The sequence below is a fragment of the Hippoglossus stenolepis genome, chromosome 1, assembly GCF_022539355.2.
Source record: "Hippoglossus stenolepis isolate QCI-W04-F060 chromosome 1, HSTE1.2, whole genome shotgun sequence".
NCBI lineage: Eukaryota > Metazoa > Chordata > Actinopteri > Pleuronectiformes > Pleuronectidae > Hippoglossus > Hippoglossus stenolepis.
Window position 1 is genome coordinate 24,838,427 of NC_061483.1, and position 25,858 is coordinate 24,864,284.

General features: G+C 41.4%; 1 protein-coding gene across 1 annotated transcript in view; it reads right to left on the minus strand.

The window, feature by feature from the left end:
• Nucleotides 1-22,684, minus strand: part of LOC118108476 (tyrosine-protein kinase CSK) — a 45,254-nt gene extending 22,570 nt beyond the window's left edge. Inside the window, exon 1 of the mRNA XM_035155732.2 lies at nt 22,411-22,684. The gene's annotated coding sequence lies outside the window, so the exon portion shown is untranslated. The remainder of the gene's footprint in view (nt 1-22,410) is intronic.
• Nucleotides 22,685-25,858: the final 3,174 nt, after the last annotated feature.

Here is a 25,858-nt window from a genome sequence, read left to right on the forward strand (position 1 = left end):
CTTGATAGTGTAACTGAAGGAGAATAAGGCGCCCTGCTGAAGACTCCATTAAAAAGGATCTCACTTCCGACCAGCTCAGAGAACAGGAAGTTGAAATGGGCAGGGAGGTGAGCAAGAAGGAGGAAGTAGCTGAAGCATATTTTCCAGGGCTTTGTATGAGGATAGGAGGGGCTGTAGCTGGAGGTCCAGTGTGGTCATAGCTCCACTAGTCACTGCTTCCCTGACTGAATACAGCTTAATGGAGTCCGGTCAGAATAGATCAATAAACATGGATAATAAAAGAGCAACAAACAACCAGAGTATAATTCATAGCTCAATTATCCCAACTGAAAAGCCATTTTTAAACTCAGTGTGATTTGCCCTGCATGTCTAAGATGTATCCTATAAATAAGAGCCTATAGATCTTAACAGAAAGTACTTCACATTAGATCCAGTATGCAAGCGCTAGCTGTTTCCCACCAGCACTCTGAAAGTAACTTGGTGCACTGTGTAATTTTAGATCCATGAAAATGATGCATCTCCTTCAGAGGGCCTGGCTACTGGCTGGCATGCTCTCTGAGAGCATCTATGGCCAAGGTCCACTGCACTTCCATATCCTGTGTTCAAACAGGAAACGCCATAATTGCAGACTATTGCAGATCTGTATGCAAACTGACAGGGCCAAATATATCCAAGGCCAGGCTGCTCTGGTGCACCCGGAGGGCACTCGCTTCTTTTCTCTTTGACACTCTTTAGGTCTAAGGCAGTGCTGCTGAAACAGAGCAGCCCCACGCTCACCAGCCTACAGACACTAGCCGGACAATGGCAGAGAGACAAGTGAGTGCTATTCTTAGCGCTCTCCAGTGCTGTCGAATGCCTACCAGCTACTCAAGAGCTTCAGCACCATGCTGCTCACATCACTCTTCTTAAGTTAGTCAAGTGGTACTCAGCAGGGCTGCCACTTTCTTTGCATATTCAAATTTATTTGAACAAACTGCGTGTCATTCAAACTTTGTTCGAACTTGAAGCCCTCGCACAGTAAAGGAGGCGACTGAAGAGTTCTTCTTCAATTCAATGTTCCATCTCAGACTGTGGAGCAATGACACTGTTTACACTAAGGCACAAGACATCACTGATTTCTCACAGAGAAGAATATAGTTGCAACGCCCACACTGAAATGAATGCACTGTGTGTTTGCTGAGAAGGAAGGTGTGGTGCTTCTGCACTGGGTGTTATCCTACTGTATGCATCAACATAACTCCTGCTGAATATCTATGTAGAAGCCCAGGGCTGTGTTCAGTGATAATGGTACTGCGTCAAAAAATAAATAAACAAGAGTGTGTTTGGGTGTGCTGCTGGAGTTGCATGCTGAAAGATGGAATCTGAACCAGTGAGTCAGTTTTGAAAGGATTATCAGTTTATATCCCCTTTGAGACGGGATTTTACAACTGTGGAAAGTTATCATAGCAATGATATTTTGCCTCAACATCATGCTTCTCAGTGCAGGGAATACTAGCTGGTGTGTGTGCTTGCATAGACTGGATTTGAGAGAATGCTCTGCTGGCTTATTTTGCCCCAGCGCTGTGGGAAATGTGGAGCCAGAATCCACTCTTTTGTCAGACTATACTTTTTATTTTATCCCAAGCTGTGTGCAGTGGTACTCCTAATGCATGAATGCAATGGCCTCAATTAGATGAACTAGAAGCTTGTATTTTTGATACAAAGCTATTACGAGTCTGAACACGGCCGTATTATTTGTATTCGAACCAAGATCAAGGACTTGCTGAGCACTTGACACCAGCACTTGATTCTTTATAATAAAAAGTAACTTCACAGCTCTTCGTGTTAGGGTCACACATCAAAGTCTACAGCTACCAGATGTTCCATGCACAAGTGAAAGTCACTTCCTTCTCCGCTCGGCTCCTAATTTTCTCTGTGTGACAGGAGCTACTGGTGACACTGTCATGGCAACACACCCAGTGATGTAACAGTCGTCTTTTGATATAGCGCCTCCCAGAGTGCAGTACTGCCTTGTCCTTTGCTATGCCAGATGACAGTGATATCACTACCGTTTGTGTCTCATGTGCCATTTTCACTATCACTGTGTGCAAAATCATGTGGAACTTGACATGTTAATGTTGTGTTTCTGTAATAATCCACCATCCACCTTCCTGAGCCCGAATGTTGCTGTTTTCATCACAAATCAGTGAAAAAGCCCCATATGGAATGGAAGTTATGCATCTTTTCTATAAGCCATCTGGGTTCCCTTTGAAAGCTACGCTGGAGTCTGATTCATGCCAGTGCTCATCATATCTATTCATTCATTAATCATTTTACTTTGTTAGAATTTTACACCATGCACAAACAAACTGCTCTGATGCTGGATGAGGGACTAATTTGAACCAGTGACAGTACAGAAGAAGACAATTGCGTTGAAGGTCAAATTATATGTTACATACATTTTTCTCAAAGATTTTTATTTGGTTACGGTTTTAAAACAGGGTGAAACATCATGATTGACAGCTGGGACTGACTCGCGATTGCTTGGTCAATCATTATTGTACAATGGGAAGAATTAGGAGGAATGTCATCCATCTTTATTTACAATATATGGGAATAACTCAAGGATGTCTGCTTGAGTACTAAATTACAGTTTGACATTTAGCTTCAACTCAAATCCAAGTTTGATTATCTCACAGTCAATCTAAGAATCACAGTGCTGTTAGAGTAATGGACTTCTACCATGTGAAAGCCACTGAGAATGTTCAGCTGCTTGTTGCTCTGTCAGCTTCCCCTGCATCAAAAAAGCTTCAAAAGAGTTCAACTGAGACTGTTGTTGTCAGTTTCTAAAACTACTGACAAAGCTTTGGGTTATGTAAAAAGAAGTCTCTGAGGCAAGCCTGGTGGCCATTCACAAATTACAGTGCCACTAGCACAACGTCTACTAGTGAAAAGTCTACACTGAACTCCACAACTTGGCTTGTCCCAGATATGTCTGCTTACATCAGGATGTCATCATTAGTCCTCAGCAAAAATTTAATATACCGAACCAGCATTGGAAAACAGCTGCAATCCCACTTAACAAGGGACAGCGCTAACCAGTAAACAACATTCCCATCAAATTCCAATGCTGGTTGGTCAAGCAATGCCACACAAGTGCTTTGTATGCGGCAGAGAGAGCACTTTACATGGTGCTTACGTTTTTTTACACTGCAACTTTGTGTTGGTTCCTTGAGAATGACATTTTTGACTTATGTCGTCACATTCAACCCCAGTTAGGCATCAGTACAAAGTTTGTATTGTAGAGTGAACTGGCAGTAAAAAGAAACGGGGGAAATATGGAAATGTGACCTACTGGGTATGCAAATATACAGTATTAGCTCACAAAAACGCTCACAGGCCTGCATGCTCTGCAAAGAGGACGGCATGGAACTGTCAACAACAGATGACTTGAGACTGCATAGCATTTCCCATATGTAAAGTAGTTGAGAGCAAACACAATTTGCAACAGCATATATTGACGATTATGACCATATACAGCATGACGGTTTATCAGGTGGTCGTCATGGCACAGTGATACCCTGTTGGGAAATATGCAAATACCGATGTGTGCTAAAAAGTGAGGTAAGATATATTATATGTGTTGATATTCTGCACAATTTGCATTCTAGCCATCACTGTATCACATTTATAGCAGACATTTAGCTGAGGCTGAAGCTGAGCTGCAGTGAGCAGAAAAAGTGGAGGTATGATTTTTTTTACATAACACAATCAGCCCAATCAATGATTAAAAAGACAATAGTCTATTGTTTTTTCCTGCTCTTATTAGAGACCAATGATGATGATCTCTGCTCCTTCAGTTAAAGCAATCAATTAAAAGCTCTCTTCTTTCTGCCAATTCCAAGTGTTGTGCCCAATCTGACAAAATCCCTGCTTCTCTCATCTCTATACAACTTCTCTCCGATCTCTACAGCATATGGCAACGTCATGTTTCTGCTCAGTTGCAGCTGCCGGAGACGATCCCCTGCCATTTTAACTGGGGTATGTGTACATTTGTATCCATTGGGTCTGTGAACCACGCGTGACCCTGGCTCTTTTCACCACTCCTACATCTGTAGGCAGCCGGCCTATTTTTGCTAACCCGTTTCCATTCATTATCTATACCTATAAGGGTAGCGTGAGGCTGATATTGGGTGAGAGGCAGGACTGGTCGCCTGCCTATCACAATGCCAACAGACAAAAAAAACAGTCTTGTCTAGTCAGTCGCAAAGATTCCTTTTATTGTGAAAGCCTATGATACCACCTTCATTTATGCTCAAATAACTACTACTACTGACAGCAAAGCAACTAGTGCATCACAAGGGTCCGGGCAGGTCCAGATTTCACTTGGCATCACAAGATTATTGCGGGTGAAGGGTCAGGTACAGTACAGAGCCTTTTGGGTGAGGATTGGTGAAAATTTACCCATTTGGTACTTTGCTACGATCAGCGAAGAGTCTTCAATTAACCAAACCCATCGCTGCATATCCTGTGGCAGGAAGCCGGAGTACCTCAGAACACACACACACACACACACACACACACACACACACACACACACACACACACACACACACACACACACACACACACACACACACACACACACACACACACACACACACACACACACACACACACACACACACACACACACAACTGTGCAACTGCAATTGTTGTAAATTCAGAGTTTTTAAATGACACGTTTGTCACTGGCCTTTTCCCTTCCACACAAAAAGTAAAACAAATCTAACATTCAAACGACATTATGATGTGATTGCGTGACCCGAACAGTCACATGGTTACATCAAAGTGGCCACAAGCAGACATGGCAGCCTTTGCGTGCACCATGCCTCAAGCCCCCCCCCCGCAACAATGAATCTAGCAGGAAGTAGGCTCCAAATGAATGCAAATGCAGAAGGATAATGTGCCCAGAGATGGAGGCAGTATCCCTAGACATTATTAATAAGCCTCAGTGTCCTCATGTCCTTTTCATGTGGATGAGCTGTCTCCTCGCACAGCAGGTAGCCGCTACTGGAGCCTCCACATGCTTCAGTGATCACATGACTCTGACAGAGTGTTCAGTGCAGGAATAAAGCACAAACGACCACACAACCACGGTTTCTCCACCACAACAAACTAAAAGAGCACAATACAGTGTTTCAAAGAGATTTGTAGGAGATGAAGTGATACTTTATAACTAAATCTTGCCCCCTGGTCATTCATATCTACTTGTGACTACAGACACTGTTTAATTTAAACCACGTTCTAGAGGATTAAATATATACTTCATTAATGTTTGTATGGCAGTGCTGTTTGCTGCTTAATAGATAACAGCCGTTATGCAATTTTAAAAATATGCCGCTGTACTTTCTTTCCACTGTACATTTTTTAGCACATGCTGTGCTGGAAATTTAGACATCAGATACAACTTAATACAAATTGCACTACCTAGAAGAAAAACAAAAAAGTAGAATACTTTAAGTATGGACTGATTCTTGCTCCCGAAAGATATTTTTAGGATAGTACCAGAGAAAAGTTGAAGTAGGAAACTAAAGTTGGTTAAGTACCCTGGTACGAACAGGAGCATGGAGGGAACACTGAAATCTCAAGAAGAGCAGAGAGACGGGAGAGAGCTGCAAGGGATGGTAAATAATAAAGAAGATGGTAATGGCATGAACGAAGTTAAGGGAGTCTGTGGCTTACCCAGGCAGTACAACTGTGTGAGTCTGCCTCTGCCATCTGCCACATGAAACATTTCTCCTGAGCTTCACCTTATTTTAAAGCTGTGGTGCCGTTTTCACTGTCCCACTGAAACTCTTCTCCCCGTTCGTCTTTTCTCTTCAACAGAGAGACAGATGGAAGCAGTCTTCTGGGTTGAGGTTTTTCAGCGGTCTTTTAAACAATTATTTAAACATTTAGTACACTAAAACTCTGCCCAGCACAACCATAGACTTCTAGCATCCACCAGCCGCTGCACTAGAGGGTGTCACGTTGTTAATTGTTGCGGGAGGAGAGGAGTGCGAGTTTCCTCTACGCAGATTAAGCAGGTGGATCAGAGGTTTGAACTAATAACCTTCAAAGTATAATTCTACAATCCTAAGACTAAAGATGCCTTTACTGAACCAGGTATTAATTTGTCCTGCTCCTTCTCACTAACGATAATAAGACATGATGGCTGCACAGTTTGACAATCTGCTTGAATAAATCATTCATTATCCACAGAGATGTTCCCATTCTGGCATCGGTTGAAGGAATAAGGTAAAGTAGGTGTCAGAATTGGTATCGGGTCGGGAAATGGTATCGGAACATTTTGAATCATCAATGCTAGGAAGTGACAAAATAACACCAACAAAAAACACCTAAGAGGCCTAACGGTTAATACTAATAACATATAAATGTAAAGCCCTATGTTACAGACTAAAGACTGTTCATGCAATTAAGTATAAGCAGACAAACAAAAACACACACAAGGCTGCAAACATTAACCTTCTGCAGGCCAAATGTCTGCACTACACTGAAGGTTTAAAATGATGCCTTAAAACAAACATTTATATTAAAAAACACTGAAATTCTGAATTGAACACAAGAGGGGAAAAAGAAACACAATGGCACCCTTTCACATCACACCCTTTCTTTGGGGTGGAGCAGAGGAGTCATGTGCATGTCTACAGCAGTTGTGCCCTATTTTTATCTAAGTAAATGAAAAATAGAGTTGCGTGACAGACATACGTCTCCCACCGCAGTCAGACAGACAGGCAGACAGGTGGGTAGACAGCCATTCTTCCTCTCTCCTGCTTCTCTGACGTAACAAGTGACGGACTTGGGCTCGCCACTGATGACAGATTACAAAAGCAGGGAGGCAGGAAGTGGAAAAAAAGAAAGGAAGAGAGAGAGAGAGAGAAGTGCTCCCCCCTCTTGAGCTCTGGGAGGCTGCTGGACTGGAGAAAGCAGAGGGGAGGAAGGGCTGTGGTGAAGCTTATTGTTTGAGCTCTGTGTGCTGCGGTTCCAGTTTCAGCGCACACTCATCCAGCCCCGGCTATTTATATCCTCTCAATATCCGTGCAGGCGGAGGCAGGCTGCAGTCGTTTTTATCATTGCATATATTATGGAGACGCTGCATAAAAGAGTCTGCCTACTGGGGGTCTGCCGGCTTCCATTACTTTTCCTAAACAATTTCACCATTCATATTTGCACAGCGATGGGTGCCCATTACAGGACTGTACACTGTGTTTTTTAAATATAAAGTAAAGAAAAACTAATCATCCAAAAAAGGCTAATTGAAATCCCTTATTTTTCTGCTATGTTATTGCTACTTGAATATAGGAGCAGGTTAGGAGTGGGAGTAGTCAACCTGAACACAAGCAATGTATCATTGCTTTCTGCAAGTTCTTGGCCTTGTCAAGACGGATCAAAGAATGAAAGCACCAGACTGAGAAATACAGGATTTTAGTCCCTCGTAGGGGTCAAGCTCAAAAAACATGGAATCCTGCATCTACCATGACCTTCAAGTTTTGTTTGAGTGGCTAACTCCACAGTACTCCTCATGGAAAATAAAGCTTTAAAAATCTACAGACTTGACCGTTACAAAACTTTGTCTTTTGTATTAATTCCACACAGCTCATGGAACTAGCGGTGCAGTGCAACACGGCCAATATGGGGCTGCTGTCTGGTGCTGATGACGATTAAAAGATAAAAAGAGCACTGGTTTGTGTCCTTCTAGGGTTATAATACAGAAATAGCAGGTTAATCTATCCGAGCACATTAGCTTATGATTAACAGAAAATTAGACCCATGTCTTGAATCGTAGGATATGAAGCTCATCACACAAGCTTATGGTGAGCGTTTACTGGTGAGGGTAAAGTGATTAACAGAGAGTGAATCATTCTCAAATGTACTGTAAATGCTGGTGTGTGTGTGTGTAGCTGCACAGACTTGGCTCCATTTATCCTTTAGCTATTACAAGCGAGATGAAGAAGAAGTCTTGCTGCTGATAGAGGTATGCATGAGTGTGTGTTGAAATGCTGAATGAAACAGAAGGATAGAATAAGTGAAGACGACTGTGGTTTAAGTACAAAATGGTATGTTGAGGCAGATATATACGCAAAAAAAGTGGTGACACGGTGGGAGGAGGGGATGCAGGCTTGGAGCCGGAGTGTTGGGGATTCTGGGAAGCTCCTTGCTCTTCTGACAGGATATCTGCCTGGATGTGCACACGCACAGTCGCACACACAAACACACTATCAGCCCCAGTTTATCCTGTCAATGTGACTGAACTCTCCCTGAACCACAGAGGCACACACAAAATGCCCTCATGTATATACAGTCACTTTCATACATATGCATATACACTCTTCAACCGTGGCCTGATATGTATGCTGTCCAACAACTACTGAACTGGCTTCAAACATCCCATGGGCGAGCGAGAATGAGTGAGGAGGAAAAGGAGAAGCTGTCTGCTGTCCCCTTCATGGCCTCTCCTCCTCTTCCTCCTCCTCCTTTGAAGGCCACACATGAAAACTCCTCCTTTCAGACCAGAGGAGGAAGAGGACACAGGGAGGCAATGCACTGGGATGGAGACACAAAGAATGTCATTAGCAGCAGCCACAGCAGGGTGCTGGTACAATATGGCAGCGGCATTAGTGGTGACTGGAGCTCCAAATCTCTTTAATAAAAGAAGCATTCAGAGGCAGCAGCACTGACACCATGGAGAAAATTCACACTCTGTGGACTAAAAAGAGCGGAGAGGGATATAAGTCGCATAGAGCAGCGAGAGAGGCTAAAGGCAAAATCTAAATTTCAAATGGCACTGAAAAATATGTTTTGCTCAAAATAGAGATTATAGAGATTACCTGAGCAGTAAGTAATCCCAAACTCAGATAGAAATGGCCTCTGTGCTGATTGAGTGGTTGTAGACACGGACAAACCTGAAACAGAGCTGTACTTTTTTTAGGGGAAAATGAGACATACCAGTGTTTGGTCTTATCAACCAGACCAAAGTTTTGGCAGATCACTCCATTAAATATTGGGTTGGTAATAACTATCAAGAGCAGGCTACACTATATATATGAAAATATGCAACCGTTACATCCCAGCCCCTCAGATCAGCCCTCTCGTCAAAGCTACGCCCCCAAACACATGAACGTGCACTGACTGACAACTGCTAGAAGACGACTTATCCGCGACTCTAATCATGAGCAGTAAGAGCAAGGGCAGGCAGGTCGCTTAGTGACAGGTACACCAGCCAATCATTTCATTCGGTCCAATTGAAATGACTAGTCATGGTTATTACAGTTTGGCGATGGCCACAGATACTGGCTTTCCTTCTTCTTTTTTTTTCTCCAGGCGACTTTATTTATTGATGACTATCGGGATATGAAGAGTATTTCAACAAATTTAACTAAAAGTGTTATAACAAATGATGAGCTCTACCTTTCATAGTTGCACATTCATTATAGTCTTTGAGTTATATTTCCGGCCCTGCTGAATATCTTTTCTGTTACATAACATTTTCTAACTGCAAATTATCCCCATCATTTCGGTGTTTTGTTCATCCTTGTAAGAGACATCTTGTTCTAAAGGAAGCACATTTGAATTTCAATCAAGACTTCACAGGGAGATGGAATGAAAAGGAGACGCGAGATAGACACGGTGAGACAGAGGCATGCAGGGGGATGTAGAGACAGATATGTAGATGACACAAAGTGAGGGAGAAAGAGATGCTATAAAGGAGTGGAGGGGAGTGTTGGGTGTAGTGGCTGGAGGATGGAGACAGACATGGAAGTGTTGAAGACTTCTTGGTTTCTTTGGCGGAGGACTGTATCTGCTGGTCCTTAATATTAACAGCAGTCATCTGTCAGTTGCAATGCCAAGCATGAATAATAGAGGCTCAACCGAACTATGCCAGCTCTCTGAATTATTAATTCACAACCACAGACTTGCATTAGCACTCGGTGTGGGGCACTTTCCACTGTGGGCCACAGACACATGCTGTACGCCTGCTTAGTGTGATCCACATGTGCATCCTCACACACAGGAAGTGACCATGCGTGTGTCTACAGAACATAAACAGAGCCATTTAACACAAGGAGATTCCTCTTTGCACAAATACTAACTGACGGGAAGTGAAGTTGTTTAACGACAGAATCAGATATTCTAAATACACGGATATAAAACAAAAGTAGTAAAGTATATGCTTCCCCAAATTTATATGAGATATTGAGATGTCCTCTCAATATGTAGCAATACAATTTGTTAATAATCATTACCATTTCCGCCACAATAGTAAATCCCTAGAGACAATGTTAACTAGGTCAATAGTTTCTTTTAATAGGCTACGTTAAGAATTGTAGCCTAATTAGCTGAGAGGAGATCTGCCTGACACTGCTTTGACAGCATGTTACACACTGTATCAGTAAAAGTGAAATGGGTATGTTTGTCTAAAGCCATTTTCAGACATGACCTATGGGTAAAGTCCGGAGAATTGGGTCCGGAATTTACCCCAGTTTGCTTTTCACACATGCACAACACAGAGGGAGGTTCTCTGCACAGACGCGTTCCCAACAGCAACAAATCCTCTGCATTATTCAGCTGAGAGGTGGAGCCGCCGGGTACAGCACGTGTTAACTCCGCTGCCGAGATCACGTGATTTTCTTGACAACACACAAACACTTGACATCTTCATCTGTGTGTTTTCTACGTGTGTCACACTGCTTTTTCACTGGGAGATATTTGTTTTCCTTTTTTTTTTCCATCTGTTGCATTTCTACAGACTTTATACGGCGAGGCCAGGTGGAGAAAGACCGCAGATAATCCGGAGCCTCTCACTTTTACGTTCACATGTGCTCCTCCTCCGGAGAAAATATGGAAGATCTGTGGCGTTCAGTGCATGTCTGAAAGAACCTTTAATATGTGAGAGTCAAACATACTCAGACAAAATCCTGAGGCATGTATATTTAATCCTCAACAGCCTACAATAGTGGTTTGAGTTACAGGGGAGCTAAGAGGAGCTTGACTCCCTTGAAAAGGACATGACCTTTTTAGAGGGAACTCTGAAACACCACCCATTTCTGTTACAGGTTACAGACCCAGATTATCTGTACAGTGAGGTTCCTGAAATAAATACTAATAAAAAAGTATGTCAGTGTGTGTATTTTGCTTCATTAAATACCAATTTCAAAATGGAATGGCACTCAGAGAGTACATACCTCCGCCAAATCTCATCAGTCACCTTATAAAACCACATTTATATTCACTAAATGCAACATTTCAGTTTTTTTTCATCAGGATCAATGAATTATTCAATGAGAAATCAAAGAAAATGTTGTCAAATGCCGCAATAAAAAAAAAAGTGAAAAAGAAGCATCCTGGGTTCGACCCCATCCAGATCTGCACCAAAATCTTCCTCCACAAAATTTCATGGAAATTGATTTCATAGTTTTTTTAAATAATCCTGCTAACAAACAAACAAATGTAGACAAATATTGTGCTTGACAAAAAGGTAAAAAATATGTCCTTGTGTGTTTTTTGCAAATTGAAACAACAATTTTCAACAAATGTCTCCACTAATTAACACAAAGTTGTGCCTTTTCCTGCATGGCCATCAAATCACATTACATTGCCTCTTATACTTCTTTTCACCAAGTTGGATCGGATTTGTTTGTGGCATGAAGGTCGCACAGACAGACAGATGCTCACCAGAAAATAGGACTCCCCTGAAATCCACTGTGTAATTCAAACACTGCCTACAATGTACAAAAGGCACATAAACTAAAAGAACATTCTGCTGTGTTCAAGTGTAGGTTGAAAAACAGCAAATCCAGAGCCTGTGTTCACCTGTGGATGAGGACGTTGGGTGATAAGGTGTTGGTAATGGTGTGGGTGAGAAACCCCATGTGGACACTGAGGCACACGTGAGGCATCACAGAGGACAGTATCTGTGAATGCAGAGGCAGTGTTTGCAGAGGCAGCTACTGCAAATCTTGCCTGCGGAGAACACGGCTTCGGGATTTCTTCAGTAAATTCACAGAAGCCTCACACACACACGCGCAAACTTGCACACGCACACACACACAGTGCGTGCAGTGATAACCCTGTTCACTCTCGCAGCCCAGGGAAGGCAGCTTTAAAGAGAATGCTGTGCAAATGGAGCTAAGCAGTATGATTTTGAATTCACATTACAGTTCAATATTTGCTAGTAATAAAATAGCGTACTTCATGATAGGCAACTGTGGAACTTCACATTAGTGTAGAATGTGACATACTGCAGAAAACGTACTTTAACTGAATGTACCTCGCCCTAGGGCTGTGCAGCATGATTTATATCATGCTATGACAGAAATGAAAAAACAACCGCGGTTTCACATTATTCTCTATCATTTATTTGTGCCACAAATCACACTCTTTATGGTAATATCTTCTGCTATTTGGATGACACCTTGTGTTTTCCCACAGGGCACACAGGCAGCAAACTTGCATTAAGTCAACACAAACAAACATGGAGTGTATGTGACACATGATTCTGAACATGATTCTGATCTGCCGAGACACAATGAGGAGGTTGTAGACGGGGTTAGTTCTTTAACACAGACGTGGTTTGTTTGACACAGACCAGGAAACTGTTGTTTGAAAATAATGTTGCAGACCGGTCCCCACACCAGACTATGAATCTTATTTACGACCTACACAAGAATCATGTCAAATCAAACAGAGTCTATGAGTGAGAGCCACAAGTGCAGTCGAGAGCTCAGAGCAAACCCAGATGTTGCAAGAAGCTTTTGCCTGTGACACGACATATGGCAAATAATCCTGAAGACAGGAGGAGACTGTAACATCTGCAAAGACCTTTTCTCAATCTTGATATAATCTCTATTGGGATGAGATCATATTGCACCAGGGTACCTCTCCCTACTCACTCTGCCTAAATTTGCATGGTCACCTGGGAGTTTCGTAATATTTAAGGACCATTGCAGGATCCCGTGGTAGCATTAGGACGGCTAACACAGCAAAGACATACAAAAAATAAAAGCAGGCCTCCAAGACAAGTTAGGTTTGTCTATCACCTGACCTGAATACTGTGCACTGATTCGCCTAAAGAAAAAAACATGAACTTCCAGTGATTTGACAATAGAATTAAAAAAAAACTATATTTGTGTGTGTTTAATTACCGATTACTGCAATAACATCTCAGTGACAACATTAAGAGGCTCTTCTGCCAATATCAACACAGTCCTCTGGTTACCCGACCAAGCTGAATGGAGGAGGGTCATTTGGCACCAACCATGAAAATAATCTAAAACCCAATTTATATACAAACTCTGCCCATTACTTGACACAATGAGGTTAACACTGAAACAAGGCGAGGAACATGCAGGGAGGGGTCATCGTATCCTAAATGGTTGGTACATTCTTACGTTCCCAGGAGACTCAAGATGGAGTTTTGCTGAAACTTGAGATGGGTGGTTGTATTTTCCTCCGACACCGACCCCGTCGTGGTCTACTCAAATGCTTGGACATCGCCACGAATAGCAGATCATCTCTGTGTGGGTGTGTATGTGAGTGAGTGACAAAGTAATAGTATATGGATCTGAATGGGTGTGGGTGACTGAACATGTGTGCGCACAACTCAGAGTGGTTAGAGAGCTGAATGAGACATGTTGTGTGAAAGTCAGATGTGAATGTAGAGTGAGTGGGAGAAAACAAGCTAAAGTCAAGAGGTTAGCAAAGCGCCATCAACTATAATCACTACAAACACTCGACTGCAGTAATTTCATTTCCTCACACCAATTCTAGTGTGAACTGAACTAAGAAGTTCCTGAGAGGCAAGGAGAGATGCCTCAAATGGGGATGTGTATCGGGTTTTTTTCACATACCAATTCAGTTCAGTCTAGTTTATTTCAGTCCACTGAGGATTTGTTACAAAAAACTAAGCGATAATTTTACAAAACTTAAGAAAAGGACATAAAACTTTAGCATATTAACTGTTGACAGTTAAAAGTATAATTAGCTTAAATATACAAATAAGTGCAGAATTTACCAACAAACTCAAATAATAGATTAAACCTAACTACAATAATTTAATATTAAATAAACGTGTCAGTGCTTAATACAGCAAATAGCTACAAAGTTCTCATCAACTGTCTTTCCACAGCTTTCCACATGTGCTCTGCATTAGAGGTGGAGGAATTTCTCAATTCTTAGATGCATCGCGATGCGGACGTGGATGATTCTGCATCGATGCAGAGACAGAACATAATCGATTCATGTTTACCTCTGCGATCATTTTTTTAGCGATGTCCCACCGCTGAAGAATTAATAACCAGCGACCTCACCTTAACCCTGATGTCCTGACCACAGGGTTAAGGTGATGTCATGATCCGACATCATTGACTAATAACCAAATACATGTGGTTATCAGTTCGTGTGTGAAGAGGGACAGAGACACACGCAAGCACGCACGCACGCACCTGTAAGCAGGGCGGCTATTTCAGCACAGAGCTCACCGAAATGAGGTACGGAAATCTGCATTGAGATCTGGTCCAGTAGATTCCCGCCGTATAGGACCCGGTGCCTGATTGGCACCGGATTTCGGTAGCCAACCCAAGCCTCACATGCCACATATTAAGCATGTGTGTTATTTAGGCTGTCACCTGATATCTAAATTAATCATGAAATTAGATGTATTGAGATCCACCTTGATAGAAAAAGCAAAGCCTGTATCAGGTGGCAATTCAATATTGATTTTTTTCAAGGCGTACACTAAGCAGAGGATAGAGAGAAACAGTGTGTTTACATGCACACTAATATTCACAAAATGAGCTTTATCCTGGATAAGGTCTTTACTGGTTGTTTCATGCAAATTCCTTTTCCTAGTAAACAGTTTATTCCAGGGAGCTGTTTAGATGGAGATTGTTGTTGAATAGTCCTGCTGAGTTCATTGATGGCGTGTTACTTAAATACCCGCAACTCTAAGGAAACAGCACTTGCACTCAATCAACAGTATTGATTCTCATTGATTGGCACAGCATGCACAGCTTCTTCAGTGAGAACAACACATTTTACATTTCAGCGGCAACTCTTCCTCAAAGTGTTAAGTGCAACAAGAAAATATAGACAATATCCCTAAATTCCCATGCCATGTAAAGAGGTTGGGGCCACAATAATCAGATAAGATTCAGGTGCTAACATGATTTCTGTGTGCAATAAAATTCTAGAGGGCCTAAAGAGGAGCACATCTGTGTACCTCTAAATCAATCATTCTGCAGCTATTTATGCATTCATATCCAGCCACCTACCTCTCAGTAAATCTGGGTTCATTAACTGGTGTATGAGAAATATGCGCAGATGTAGGACACAGTCAACAATAAACATCTCTACACTGCGTAGATCTTCTGCCTTAATCTCTCATTTGAAAAACATCAGGGGGAAAAAGTTGCCTTTATTAAAAAGACAGCCTGAGGGGAGTTCTATGCATAGATATGATCAAATGAAATCGTGCTTTAAAAAGGAAACCCAGTGTTAAAGTAGACCCAATTCAGGTCACTCTCTGTGACGTCATCAGAGCAGACACGTTTGCTGTCACGGTATCTTTGAAGTCGATCTGATGGCTCAATTGCACAAAAATATTCTGGAGCACACTGAACCGCAGATAAAAGAGGAACCACTGGAGCCTCCCCGCTGAGACGGAATTCATTGTCACCAACATCATCATCAGCGATTCCTTCTGTATTCTTTTTAGGGCAGTCACGATAATGGCAGGAGGGTTTTGTTTCTCTATAAACGGAGACAAATTCCATCAACATCACACTGTGGACTTCAGTGAACTGGGAATAGGTAATCAGTCAGTGGGGGTAAGCAGGGGAAGTCCCAAATATAAATGACATGTTGACACAGGTCTTTGGTACTTTCTACTTCCTGCTCGGCTAATGAACATTTGTTTAAAATCCAGAGATACTTGATCCTCCATATACTTTATGTACCTGAGTGTGTATGTGATAGAGCACAGCTCTCCACAAATAATGCAATAAAATGATCTCATGTTACAAGGTGGTCTTTGTCGTGGATGACGCACAGATGTGTCTTTTACTGTGTGTATATATATATATATGTATGTAATTATATAGGAGGTAGTTGTAGAGTAGTCCGACTGTTTTCCTAAACTGAAAATGTATCCTTCTGCTCGTTATTTCCAGTCAGTTCTTGCACAGCCCTAAAACACAGACTGATGTAATTCATAGGGCTGTAACGATTCTCCAGCAGAAATCCAAATCACAGTTTTGGTTCACGATACACGAAGTCGGAACCGCAAGATGTCTCCCCGCCCAATCCCACTCGCTGCCACAGCAGCAGGTGTGTGTGTGTGTGTGTGTGTGTGTGTGTGTGTGTGTGTGTGTGTGTGTGTGTGTGTGTGTGTGTGTGTGTGTGTCCAATCACACTCCAATCGAATCACAACCCCACGTAATCTCAACCAACACACAGAAGTGGCTATAGTAGCTTCAGAGCAACGAGTGTGGAGGTCAGAGAGGATTGTCTGTTTTACCTTTACAAAAGCGTGTTGTCACCACTCAGGAGCAGATTATTAATTTAATATTATCTAAATTATTGTTGTATCTGTTTTTCATTGTTTGAACTGGATTGAACTGAACTATGTTGGGCTTGTGGGGGGGGACTGAAACAGATGTGGAGACTGTGGGAGACACACACCCTCACCTCTTTCTTATTCTTTGGTCATTTTTGTTTATGTAGTTTAATGGAAATTCAAGTCCAACATGTTCTGTGGTGTTCTTCTCTTTACTGTTCCAAATGTTGGTGTTTTAATAAAACCCAGAAATTCCCCCCCGCTTTTTCTTAAACACCCACTACACCCACCCACCCCCCCAGAAAAAAAAAAGAAAACGATTTGGAGAATTCTGCTAATCTGTCATTCAAATAAGAGTCCATTGTGTGGTGCTGGTTCGCACAGTGGGGGGTTCTGGGAATAGAGGCGGGGTGGTAAGTGAAGGACGAGCAGGGACCAATAAGCTATAACGAAGCTGCATGGTGACTTGGCAGTTTGGGGTGATTTATGATATGGGCCTGAGGAATTCTTCACTATGCCATTTCTAAATTATTACCTCAGGTAGAAAATGGTTATGTGGATAATAAACCATTTCAGCTGGTTACAGGAGCTTGTGGGGGTTGTCTGGCTGTTGCTTGACAGATCAGACTTTGTTATTATTACAGCAGGCATGCTGCCACACCAAGAGATTTTAAGGGGGAAAAAAAAAAAACACACTTTGACTTTTAGTCACTCTTTTTTGTGGACAGATGAATGATCCTTAAAAGGTTTTTGCAAAGTGTTCAAAACAAGAACACTTCTCCTTGATGCAGGGATGGAGTCCCTACAGTTTAAACACCAACACAGTTTCACCAGCATCAAACAGTTTAAAAAAGGAAACACAAACAAGATATGATTTGTCTGAAATGGCGTGTTCTAGAATTCCCAAATTCTTGAATTAACAATGTCGTTGTGTGAAGCCCTTCTCAGTGAGGAAGCTTTTGGATGCTGTGGGTGTAGTGCAAGACCAGGCATGTGTCAGGCCTCGAGCTCTGCTCATTGCCTACATTGTGCAGCCAGCCAGCAGGCGTGGCGGCAGAAGCCTCCCGGCCTTCAAGGGGCTGCCTAACTGACCACTCGCTGACCAGATGGAGAGGCCACACTGAGTTTGCACGCAAGATGGCAGCTACAATGCCACTATTCTACTGAGAAGCATGATCACCAGGATGGAGGGTGTGAAGGGGGGGTGCCTAGATCACAGCTCAGCGGGCGCCGCACAGAAACAAAGATGTTGGAATGACACTTTAAGAAAGAACAAATCAGGAACACTGATGATCTGAAGTACACTTTTCCACTAATATTACATGTGTTCGCTTGGAGTCCTGATACAGTGTGGAAAGTGGTCAATGTAGTTAAAGGAGGGGCAAAAACTAAACGTCAAACACGCATGCACTAGATATGTTTGTCAAATTATATAATTCCAATGGAATCATCAGTGATGCATCAAATGAACTCAAACCACACTGTGAGAGACTTAAAGATTATAACCTTTGTTGAAATGGCCAAACAGAAACAATGAATTGGTGAGTAGATTAGACAACCATTCATTTCAATAATGGATTACTTAATAACTTCATTTAAGATATATCACTCAATGTTACTGGTTCCAACTTCTCTCATGTGAGTATTTACAGTTTTTAGCACAGTTTTGAACTGGAAAGTGAGCAAAACAGGCGATTTAAACACATCAACTATGGGAAACTATAGCCGGCATTTCTAATTATTTTCTGACGTTTCATGTTATAAACAAGTCATAGACTAATAAAGACAGTAAATAAACAGATTAAAAATGATTTAGTTGCATTACTGACAATCTGATTAGGAGTAGGCCTATTAGGCTTCTCCCTAACAGGAAAGAGAGAGAGAGAGAGAGAGAGAGAGAGAGAGAGAGAGAGAGAGAGAGAGAGAGAGAGAGAGAGAGACAGTGGTGTCTGGTATACACAAATTACAAAGACCGCTTTGATCATCAATCAGCTGACACAATGCAACTGTTGGACAGTCCACAACAAGTGGGTACGGTGCTACAGATGCACCTATTCTGTCTCTACAGTGGTTTAAAAAGAGGAAGCAGTGCAGGTGCAGTGCAGATCTGCTGTCAGTTTCACTTTCCATCACCCTTCCTAAATAAGTAGACCTTGCGACTTTGCATCGGGCAATGTCTAGAATAAACTTGCATGACTCAGAGTGGGCACATATCTATCATACACAGTGACATATACTATATAGTGCACTGTGTTTGCGTATGGCTACAAACTAAAGACAAAATGAAATAACCTTTTACGGGTATTAAACACAGTGACCCAGGCTGCTGAAATGCAGACGATCATGTAGTGAATGAACTGAATGCATTTACACAGAGGGACACAGCCTACAGTGCAGACTATAAGTCTTGCACCATCTGTGATGTCCTGTTGCTCATGAGTGTCAATATACTGTTAATCTCTGCACCAAAGTCACCATGATAAATCTCCACACTGTTATTGTGCTGGCTGATTAAAGAGACAGTGGGCATTGGAGAAAATGGGCTGGAGGGGAAAAATGAACTAAATGCCGGCATTGTGTTGAGATCAGCAGGGCCTTGGACGGGCTTCAAATGTGCAATGAGATGGTCAGTGTACAGACAGAGGAACCATCACTTCCCAGCTGAGTACATTAGACACACTCAGAGCTTAGCTTGAGACAGTAGCAGCTTCAAGGATTGACCGGACAGGGATCTTTTTTTTTCTCCCCCACCTCAACACAACTCATCACTAAAAAAAAAAAGAGAGCGGACATGAAGCCAGGCCTCCAGACTTGTCCTGTCACCTCTAGTCCACGTCAAGCTTCCCCTCGATTAGACTACTCCGATCGAGCCATCAGTCAGTCAGTGAAACGGAGAGAGCTATTGACAAACAGAGGACAGGCGGAGAAAGAACTGACTTCACAGATGGAGGGATGTATGGTCTCACTACACAGAGCTGAGTCACACGGTGTTTACAGGACTGGGACAGTGTGCTGAAATAAAACAATTAGTGCCATTTCTTTCTGCATAGAAAAGACGTGAATTCACACAAAAGGCCTTAATTGCCACCTATCTCATTAAAGACCCTTAAAGCATTATGTTGGACATCCTAGCGTGACGACAGCAGGTTAGACCCGACAGACGCAGCATATGGATCTCTAACACGTTGCAGTCTGGTTCACCAGACTCTTTTGGGGATAATGAATGCAAAGCTCTCACACCCCCCACTTTGCCCCAATCAGATTTCTCTGATGGAAAACCCAAATCCACCTTGCTGCTACATCAGCACTCACTGGGATCAACATGGCATTTAAGACAGATCGGCTGCAATACAAGATCTATTTTGTACCAACTTGTATAGCTGATTGTTGGTTGGGTTTTTAAATCAACCTAAAAAAATATATATACAATCTAGTTGCAATTCTGAGGACAAATTTGTGCAAGTGAGACAGCAAATTATATATCACAATTATCTATCATTACATCCTTTCCAATTGTTTCTTCATCCAAGTTATCATACAAAATCCAGTTGCTGATCAGCCTCAAACTGACAGCAGTCATCAGTTATATATAATAGCTACGGGATCTGATGGGTTGGTATTTTAGATTTTGAGCAGTAGCATGTCACACAACATGTAAAGCCACTGTTTTAATATGCAAATGATGAGATTTGCTCCCTTAAAACAACCCAGGAGTGAGACTGAAAGTTAGGTGCGTCCCTATGTAACAATACACTGCAGACCCCACTTGGCTTTGTCAGTCATGCCACAGCTTGTATAGGTATGTACATTTCAGCATTTCACTGAGACATTTACCTTCAAACACTGGCGGAGAACATAAACAAGGCCAGAGCAACATTTGACAATGACACACGCTAGCTTTCATACATGCACTGGACTCCACGGTTCCTCCGTATCTTCTCCAGAGTAGTTGCATCTCTAGTATAAAGTCCGTAGAAATCCAGGAGAAGTCGATGTGTGAACACAGCAGGGGATCCCCCACTGGATTCACCACAGGCGAGTGGGGGGGATGATGGCGCTTCTAATGTGCGACAGACGCAAAACTTAAAAAATATAAAGAATACAAATTCTACCGGTGAAAAAGCAGTGACACAAACACAGAAGACATCGATGAAGACGTCAAGAGAGTTTGTCTGGAATTACACCACTGAAACGCTAGTGGCGGTAGAGTTTCTATGCTGGTGTTGAGTGTCTCCCGGTTTCTGGTCCACCTATTACAAATTCTCTGGCATCTCTGTTTACTTCAGAATAATGGCAAGTGTTACTAAGCGGATCGTGATGGAGCTTATAGATATTGAAGAGCTATTACCCTTTCTTAAAGAACTGCACTGAAGAAAAGAAAGACGTCATCCATGTTCGTTCCTTCAACTCAATTCAAAAGTGGCGCAGAGTCTGCTGGAAATAGGATGCTACCAAGTGGGCCAATCACAGCTCTCGTGGTCTGCTCGACGCGTAGTTACATTTTTGGGGAGGTGCACGTCAGAGTACGGCGTAGCTCTACGTAGGGTACACGTATAAGCGTAGCTTCAACGCAGAATAATGAATCGGGCTTTACGCAGAGGATTTGATGCTGTTGTGAACGTGTCTGTCCAGAGACCCTCCCGCTGTGTTGTGCATGTGTGAAAGGCCACTCCGAAGCCAATTCTCTGGATTTTAGCCTCAGGTCAATGTCTGAAAATGGATGTAGTATTTTTCATGTCCCTTAACCTGAATACCTCTGTGTTTGCAGGCATACACCCTGCCTAAGTGTCCTTGAGCAAGACATTGGAGCTCTACCTGCTCCAGGATGGTGTTCCGTGGTTTAACCTGACCTCTGACCTCGCCCTGGAGCAGTGTAAGAGAAAAACTATTTCTCTTTGGAGTAAAAACAGAACATGGCGGTATGATCTGCTGATTTCATCAACAGGACGACTTGTGTGTAGCACTTTCATATGCACAGTTATAAGCACTGACACACATTCTCCAACAACCAAGATCAATGCGAAGGCTGAACCTCAGCTCCAGCCCTGTGTTTATTTTCGGACGGGACTGTCCTCAGTTCCCAGTAAAATCCGAACCAATGAACAAGGCCACACCAAAGCATTGTCCCAACTCCACCATGCACATGGCTCTGACTTCGATGATACGCTATCTGCCTCTCTAAAGCCAGCTGCGCGAGCTTTTACTAAAACCCGAAACGGTGCATCCGCCTGGGACACAAAGCTGCAAGGTTTCCTGTTTTACCGACGCCCAGCTCCATGGCTGCACATCCCTACATCCCCAGACCCACTGTGGACAGAGAGGGGAGTCACAGTGGGAGGTCAAGACCAAAAGGCGTTAGCCACCATCGAGGTGTCCGATTATGGAACCAGGTGAGCGGAACGGGGTGCCCCTCGGTTTTTGTGCAAAAATCTCCCAAGAATATACGAGAAAATGAAAAAGAACCAGACAACGGTGGATGAGCTACAGCCGCGTTTACTTTGTGTTTCCTGAATAAAAGGGCTACAATCTACAGGGAGTTGGGTACAAACACTGTCCGATAACGGATCTCGTGGCATTGTACGTTACCTAGCAGCTAAGGCTAAGGCTCTCAAACAGGTTTTCCCGTTATCTCTGTGAAGAAACCCCCAGAGTAGCCTGGGACCAGTTCACCGCGGCTAGTGGCGGTGATGTAAACACCGTGTCCACACGAGCAGAGACACTCAGCCGCCGGGTTCCTCCACCGTCCAGCTCCGCGGGGCTAAAGAAAGCAGCAAAACAACGGAGACACAACAGAGGCTGCGCTGTGGCCAACTCACCCGAAACACAGCAGAGAGCAGCGGGGAGCAGCGGGGCAGATGTGGCTGGAGACTAGCGGCGAAGGCCCATCAGGGAGAGTCGGGCGGTGAGGGCGCATCCAGCTCCGGCAGCGGGGAGATAACACAATCCCAGACGTGGCTTCGCTTCGACGCTCGTCCGGTTGTCTGCATCTGTGTGTGAGCGTGTGACTGTGTGTGTGTGTGTGTGTGTGCAGCTCGGGCCTGCTGCTGGAGGAAATGGTCTCCGCTCCGTCACCGCACCGCGCCTGCGCAGTGCAGCAGGCAGAGCCACGGGGGCGAGCAGTGTGTGAGCGCAGCCGTGTGGCCAACAGGTGGAGGACTGGTTACTGCAGCAGGACATGTACATAGTGTATACCAGGTATACAGTATTATGTATTATAACAGGTTTACAGTATGTTTTTTTTATACCAGGTATACAGTATTCTGTATAATAACTGGTATACAGTATGCTGTATTATACCAGGTATACAGTATTCTGTATTATAACAGGTTTACAGTATGTTGTATTATACCAGAAATACAGTATCTATATTATAACTGGTATACAGTATGCTGTATTATACCAGGTATACAGTATTGTTGTATTATAACAGGTTTACAGTATGTTGTATTATACCAGGTATACAGTATCATCTATTATACCAGGTATACAGTATTCTGTATTATAACAGGTTTACAGTGTGTTTTATTATACCAGGTATACAGTATGTTGTATTATAACAGGTTTAAATTGTGTTTTATTATACCAGGTACACAGTATTCTGTATAATAACTGGTATACAGTATGTTGTATTATACCAGGTATACAGTATCATCTATTATACCAGGTATACAGTATTCTGTATTATAACAGGTTTACAGTGTGTTTTATTATACCAGGTATACAGTATCATCTATTATACCAGGTATACAGTATTGTATTGTAGTAGTATTATAAGGTATACAGTATCATCTATTATACCAGGTATACAGTATGTATTATAACAGGTTTACAGTATGTTTTATAGTTCTATTAATACAGTATTTGTATTATACCAGGTATACAGTATCATCTATTATACCAGGTATACAGTATTCTGTATTATAACAGGTTTACAGTGTGTTTTATTATACCAGGTATACAGTATGTTGTATTATAACTGGTATACATAGGTTGTATTATACCAGGTATACAGTATCATCTATTATACCAGGTATACAGTATTCTGTATTATAACAGGTTTACAGTGTGTTTTATTATACCAGGTATACAGTATTTGTATTATAACTGGTATACAGTAGGTTGTATTATACCAGGTATACAGTATCATCTATTATACCAGGTATACAGTATTATGTATTATACCAGGTATACAGTATCATCTATTATACCAGGTATACAGTATTCTGTATTATAACGGTTTACAGTGTGTTTTTATACCAGGTACAGTATTCTGTAATAACAGGTATACAGTATGTTGTATTATACCAGGTATACAGTATCACTATTATACCAGGTATACAGTATTCTGTATTATAACAGGTTTACAGTGTGTTTTCCAGTATTATACCAGGTATACAGTATTATGTATTATAACAGGTTTACAGTATGTTTTATTATACCAGGTCTAAGTATTCTGTATAATCTGGTATACAGTATGTTTATTATACCAGGTATACAGTATTCTGTATTATAACAGGCTTACATTGTGTTTTATTATACCAGGTATACAGTATCATCTATTATACCAGGTATACAGTATCATCTATTATACCAGGTATACAGTATCATTTATTATACCAGGTATACAGTATCATCTATTATACCAGGTATACAGTATTATGTATTATAACAGGTTTACAGTGTGTTTTATTATACCAGGTATACAGTATGCTGTATAATAACTGGTATACAGTATGTTGTATTATACCAGGTATACAGTATCATCTATTATACCAGGTATACAGTATTCTGTATTATAACAGGTTTACAGTGTGTTTTATTATACCAGGTATACAGTATTTGTATTATAACGGTATACAGTGTTGTATTATACCAGGTATACAGTGTCATCTATTATACAGGTATACAGTATTTATTATACCAGGTATACAGTATCATCTATTATACCAGGTATACAGTATTCTGTATTATAACAGGTTTACAGTGTGTTTTATTATACCAGGTATAAGTATTCTGTATAATACTGGTATACAGTATGTTGTATTATACCAGGTATACAGTATCATCTATTATACCAGGTATACAGTATTCTGTATTATAACAGGTTTACAGTGTGTTTTATTATACCAGGTATACAGTATCATCTATTATACCAGGTATACAGTATTCTGTATTATAACAGGTTTACAGTGTGTTGTATTATACCAGGTATACAGTATCATCTATTATACCAGGTATACAGTATTTTGTATTATAACAGGTTTACAGTATTTTTTTATACCAGGTATACAGTATTCTGTATAATAACTGGTATACAGTATGTTGTATTATACCAGGTATACAGTATCATCTATTATACCAGGTATACAGTATTCTGTATTATAACAGGTTTACATTATGTTTTATTATACCAGGTATACAGTATTCTGTATTATAACAGGTATACAGTATGTTGTATTATACCAGGTATACAGTATCATCTATTATACCAGGTATACAGTATTCTGTATTATAACAGGTTTACAGTGTGTTTTATTATACCAGGTATACAGTATGTTGTATTATAACTGGTATACAGTAGGTTGTATTATACCAGGTATACAGTATCATCTATTATACCAGGTATACAGTATTCTGTATTATAACAGGTTTACAGTGTGTTTTATTATACCAGGTATACAGTAGGTTGTATTATACCAGGTATACAGTGTCATCTATTATACCAGGTATACAGTATCATCTATTATACCAGGTATACAGTATCATCTATTATACCAGGTATACAGTATTCTGTATTATAACAGGTTTACAGTGTGTTTTATTATACCAGGTATACAGTATGTTGTATTATAACAGGTTTAAATTGTGTTTTATTATACCAGGTACACAGTATTCTGTATAATAACTGGTATACAGTATGTTGTATTATACCAGGTATACAGTATCATCTATTATACCAGGTATACAGTATTCTGTATTATAACAGGTTTACAGTGTGTTTTATTATACCAGGTATACAGTATCATCTATTATACCAGGTATACAGTATTCTGTATTATAACAGGTTTACAGTGTGTTGTATTATACCAGGTATACAGTATCATCTATTATACCAGGTATACAGTATTATGTATTATAACAGGTTTACAGTGTGTTTTTATACCAGGTATACAGTATTCTGTATAACTGGTATACAGTATGTTGTATTATACCAGGTATACAGTATCATCTATTATACCAGGTATACAGTATTCTGTATTATAA